We start from the raw sequence: 5,989 nt of genomic DNA, 5'->3' as shown, positions 1-5,989 counted from the left end.
GAGCTCATACACCTATTGCCCCACCACGCCCACCACACAGACACCCAGGTGAGGTACGGGGCTCCAGGTGGCAGGCCAGGGTTGTCCCTAACCCTGTGGTTGCGGAGAGGATGGGGACCACCTTCTTAGCCTGGTCTCCAGCCTGTGGAGTGCTGGCTCTCTACACAGTTCAGGCTAGCCTTGAACTCTCAGTGATTCTCCAGCCTCAACCTCCCAAGGGCTGGGACCACAGGCTTGTGCACCATGCCTGGAAAAGCAAGGTCTTTGGAGATAGCTGGTCCTGAGTTCAAATCCTGATGCTGCCTCTAGTGAGCCAGGCTTGAGCATGGCCAGAGGCAGGTGGATAGTGGCTGCCATAGCCCCCAAGTTCTCATTAATACAACTTGGAGTCAGGTTTTGCAAAGGAAATGCTTTGTGGCAATGCGTCTCTCGGTTGGCCTGCACCACCATCAGAGTCCCTCGTCCTCCGATTGTCCCTCAGGGGCCTTTCAGTCAGCCCCCTGGGCTGCTCGACAGAGAGGACATTGCCCTGGTGCTGAGAGATGACCGACTACTCTAAGAGCTCAGCCAGGAGTTTTCAAAGAGGAAGAAAGAAGTTAGAGCTGGGTGTGGTAGCACACACCTGTCATCCCAGTGCTCAGGAGGCTGAGGCAGGAGAATGACCAGGAGCTAGAGGCCAGCCTGGTCTACACAGCAAGTCCCTGTCTCAAAACCCAAAAAAGGAAGAATAAACATGCCCACCCCAGTCTTCCTGGCTTCCCAACGGCAGCTTCTCCCGCACTCCCACCCTGCATCCTGTGGACTCAGGCTGGGCCCACGCATACCCTACATCATCCCCACATCCTTTCAAACGCCAGCTTGTCTTCTGCTGCTGTGGAACATTCTGGTGGCAGAGAACATTGGCTGCTTCATCCTGTCAGCTCAGACTTGGCCTTTGTTTTTACCAGCCTGAAGGTTGGTCACTGTGCGTGCAGTGTGACTGACAGGGGTTCCTCAGCAAGAGCACAGTGCCCACCTCTGGCAGCCAAGTCTAGGGTGGGTCCTTCCCACACTCACTCACTCAACAAACGCTGGGAGTGTAGAGGAGAGACTCCACCCGCAGGCATCCTTCTAGATGTGCAGGGGCAGAGCTGAAATGAGTGGAGCTCCCACTCCAGGAGGTCAGAGAACAACGCAGAGGGTGGCCCGGGTGGGCCCTGCTCCATAAAGCATTGTTCCCAGCTCCACAAGGGGTAATGTATGGACCCTGAAACCTGCCCACTGGACTGGCTACTTCATGGAAACATTGGAGCTCTAGCGGTGCCACCTCTCCAGGTTTTAGGGTTCCTTCTCCACTGAGCCTCCCTGCTTAGGACTGAGAAAAGCAAAAATGAGCCAGGTGCTGCAACAAATGCCCTTCATGCCAGTTACTCAGGAGGCTGAGACAGGAAAACCACATGTTCAAGCCTAACCTGGACAACTTAGTGACTTAGCAAAATTCTACCTCAAAATACAAAATAAAAAGGACTAGGGATATACCTCTGTGCAAAGGCCCTGAGTTTCATCCCCAGACCCACAAAAGAAGAAGGAGAAAGAGAAAAGTAAAACCACAGAGCTGAGGTGTGGGTTGACTGGCATGTGCAAGGCCCTGGGTTCAATCCCAGGACCCCTCAGTACAAAAACCAAGCAGCAGAGACACAGTCTCAATCAGTGATCCTGCAGATAAAGAAACCGAGTCCTACAAGGATGAGGGGAACTGCCAGACGCGGTGGTGATTCCTGACGTGGCAGCGTGAGTTCACATCGTGGCTCCTCTGTGGCCAGGGCCTGTGGCTTAACCTCACAGGCCTCAGTTTCCCTGTGGCCTGATGTGAGGATCCCCGAGGACCACAGGTTGGGGCCCAAGTCAGGGCACAATGTGTGAAGCAGCACATGGGCTCTTTGCCACATCTCCGTCCCCCCACTCTCTGCTCCATGTGCCCTCAGAAACTTGGAAGTGGGAAGCAGTGACTCAACAGCCACCAGCAGGCAATAGGGACAGTCAGCTCTGGAAGAGGGCGGCGATGGAGCAACTGGCCTTGCTCAAGAAGGCTGTGCCGCGTCCCTCCTGCCGCTGGGTTGCCAACTGGCCTGCCGCACAGGGTTTCCTCAGTGTCCCTGGGGGTCGCCTGGCTCCACAGGACCGGGCAGGGTGGGGACGCCTGTGATGAAGCCACCTGCTGTGCCCTGACCACCGAGAACATAAGCACCTACTGTGTGCCGGCCCTGCAGAGCTCAGCAGTGACTGAGACCAAGACCCTGCTGTGGAGGGGCCATTGCGAGTCTCCAGGCAGCGGGTGGTGACTTGGGGGCACAGATTGAACCCCCAGACAGCAACTTAGAGAGGACGCAGAACCTGGGGCTCAGGGCTTAGAGCGATGTCCTAGCCCCTCGCCAGGCCCCAGGGCAGGGCAGCACCTCCTGCCCCTGGGACTAGAGCCAGCTTCCTCCCTGTCCTTCCACAGCGAGGCCATGAGTAGGTGGGGACAATGAAGAGGCCACTCTCACTTCAGTCAGCCAAAACTCCCACCTGTGGGACACCCTGCCTCCTGCCACCTGTCACATGCAGCCTCAGATGCAGAGATGCTGCCAGCCTGGCCTCCCAGCTATCCCCAGAGCCATTGGTGCAGAGTTTCAGCGATGCTTGGGCTGAGGTGCGCTGGGGGCCCAGTGCTGTAGGGGTGAATGGTCTGGGTTGTGATTCCTTCCCAGGGCAAAACCCTCAGCTCAGGGCCAGTGCCATGGCTGCCTGGCCTGGCCACCTCCAGGCTCACACAGCCCTGGCTCATGCCCACCCAAGGATTTGTGTGGCCATCTCGAAACGCCTGAGGCTGAGTCACCTGTGAGGAACAGGAGTCCAAGTGACTCATGGCTCTGCAGCCTTCGAAGCCCGAGATTTCGAGGTTGATCTGGTGAGGGCGTGCCGCAGGGTCATGTCATGGCAGAAGATGACACTCAAGGAGAGACATGGAGAGGGAGGAGGGGAGGAGAGGGAGAAGGGAGGAGAAGGAAAGAAGGAGGAAGATGAAGATGGAGAAGGAGGAGGAGGGAGTAGGAGAGGAGGAAGAAGAGGAGGAGGGAAACAAAGAAAGAGGAAGAGGCAGATGTGGAAGGAAAAGTGGAGGAGGAGGAAGTGAAGGAGGAAAAGGAAGAAAAGCAGAGGATGCGGGGACAAGGCGGCAGAGTCCTCCTAGCCTGGTCAGCTCTTGAAGCTGCCACCTCGCTGCCTTGGGCACAGGGTCCCAGAGGACTCAGGGATACCCTCACCGTGGCACCACCACTGCACCCCTCTGGGGAGCTGAGCTCCTAGACCCTGAGGCTGGGGAGCCCCAGAGAGGAGCTGGGGGCCACGAGGAGGACGGTGTGGAGGGTGGGGAGCGCAGGTGGACCTGCTCAGCACACGGCCTGTGGGCTTGGTGATGTTGGACTTGTGCTCATGAGCAGGAGCGGGGAGAGAGGCAGGAAGAGGCACAGAGCGGGTCTCCGCTCCCCACATGGGTTTCCCCCAGCAGCCCCCCAGCACCCAACCCCAAGCCTGTGCTCAGAGTCCACAGGGCTGGGCTGGGCAGAGCAGGAACAGAGAGCAGGCTGTCAAGGGCCTGTGAAGGGCATAGAAGCCCACGGGTCTGGGGACCACGGTGAGGACTCTGTCCCCTCTGTCCCACCCTCAGGGGCAGAGCCGCCACCGGTTAGAGCCCCAGCAGGTGCAGCTGCAGAAGGGGCGCTAGAGAGCGTCATTATTTTGAGGCAGTGGGACCTGCACCTGGGGCCTTTGTCCGTGAGCTACATCCCTAGTCCTCTTCCTCCTTCATTTACGATTTTTTAAACTTTGACACAGGGTCTCACTTAGTGACTAAGTTGCCCACGCTGCCTGGAGTTGTGATCCTCCCACCTCAGCCTCCCAGAGTGCTGGATGGCAGGCCTGTGCCACCACCCAGGAATGATTTCCCATCATCAACGTTTTTAAGAGGATGAATCAGGTTTTCCAATATCATCTGGAGTTTTAAAAAGTATAGAAACGTCTGTGGGCTGGGGGTTAACTCAGTGGCATAAGCACCTGCCTGGCAAGTATGAGGTTGTGAGTTCAATCCCTGGTAACCACCCCCCCCCCCAAAAAATAGAAACATCTGTATCTGCTTGGACAAAAAGGTGGGTGAGTTCTAACAGCGCCTAGCTCTCTACGGCCAGATAGGAGCGGATTCTTTATCTCGTTTCTAGTTTCTCACTTCACATTCCGAAATGAATCCACTTGGAACCAACAGTTTTTTCTACAATCAAATAAAAAAACAAACGAAGTGTTTTCAGAAGGTGACAAGGCAGCTTCCCTGCCAGCCAGAGCCCCAGGCTGAGCAGCAGGAGCAGGAGGGGTTGGGGCCAGAGTGAGGTGAACCAGGTGCCCAGTGCAGAGCTGGAGGGCACAGGAGGGTGCCCAGGAGACTCATGAAAGCTGGGCCTGGATCCTTCCTGGCCTCCTGAATGTGACAAAGGCCCAGGGCTTTGGGTGACACAACATGAGAACGTGGTGGCAGGGACTAGTGGAATCAAGGACGGCTTCTCGGAGTTGGTGACACTTGTGTTGGGCTTGCTGGAGTTTGCCAGGCTCTGTGTGAGGCACAGACATAGATTTGTAGGACAGTGACTGAAAACTCAGTTTGGATCCTGAATGTCACCAAATGTCACCTGTAGGGAGGACGAATGGGAAGACAGGAAGCCCCTGGGGCACGGCCTTGGAGGGGATATTGGAACTCTGCCCCTTCCTGGCTTTCTCCTCAATGCCGGCTACATATGCTGAGCAGGCCCAGCGCTCCACTGTGATTGCTGCTCCCCACAGGTCCAAAGCAAGGAGATGGAGTGACCATAGATCGAGGTCCTGAATCTCAGAGCCAGCGTAACCCTTTCCTGCTCAAAAGTGGATGGTTTCAGGGACTTCGTTACAACAACAGCTGGCTGACACAGTGACTACCGGGGGCCTAGACTCATGTGGGACTCAGGTCTCAGACATAGTGCCCCAGATGCTTGAATTTCAGGACCACCGTATGACCTGACTAAACCCCTGCGAGGTGTTCATGCTCTCAATTTAGCTGCTCTACACTGTGCACGCCTGTACTTCATGATGGTGTGGCATGCTGGTAGATACACACAATTTTACCTGTGGGCCAAAACATAAAATGCTACAAAAGGCCATCAGAGCGGGTGGGATATGATCCCAGCACTTAGGAAGCCATGACAGGAGGAGCACGTTGCGTCCAGGACCAGCCTGGGCTGCACTGTGATTTCAAGTTCAGCCTGAACTACCGATCAAGACCTGGTCTCAAAAAATAAAACAAAACATCCCAGCAGGTGGGCAGGTATCAGCCAAGGCTTCCCATGCACCCTCAGAGGTGGCCTTGTGGGACAGTCCTGGCGATTGTCCTCAGATTGACCCTTACCTTAGCCTAGGCCACTCAGGCGCCAAGTAACAGGCCAGGACTCGAGGAACTGACCACACCGTTTAACCCTGGGCTGGTCTACAGAGGGCGGCTGAGGCGACCACAAAGAAATGCCAGCCAGTGGGGCTCCAAGCCCCTGGGGCCAGTGGGAGCTGCTGTGGAGAAGGCACTCAGTGACTCTGAGACTTGGGTGAGTCCTGCCCCACTCTGGCCTCAGTTTCCCTGTCTGTAAAGTGAGTGGTGATCTTCTTGTCCATCTCAGGCGAGCTGGGAGCACAGGACTTGGAGTACGCCCAGTGCCCTGCTCTGTAGCTGCCACACCACTGTGTTCTGCTTGTACCCTGGGACCTGGTACTGTTTACCAGGCCTCTGATGGCAGACCCTTAACCCATCTCATTGCACAACGTGGATCCCGGTCAAAGGAGCCTTTGCACCAGAGCTAGGTCCCCTGGGTCCCCGTGGCCTTATCCTGAGATGCTGAGCTCCCAGCATGTGGTAATACTGCCTCCCATGTGGGGCCACCTCCCTGTGCCTGTGTAGGGA

The sequence above is a fragment of the Cavia porcellus genome, unplaced genomic scaffold, assembly GCF_034190915.1.
Source record: "Cavia porcellus strain 051 isolate PalLab524CR breed Dunkin Hartley unplaced genomic scaffold, mCavPor4.1 scaffold_27, whole genome shotgun sequence".
Classification (NCBI taxonomy): domain Eukaryota; kingdom Metazoa; phylum Chordata; class Mammalia; order Rodentia; family Caviidae; genus Cavia; species Cavia porcellus.
This window is presented reverse-complemented; position numbering follows the sequence as displayed.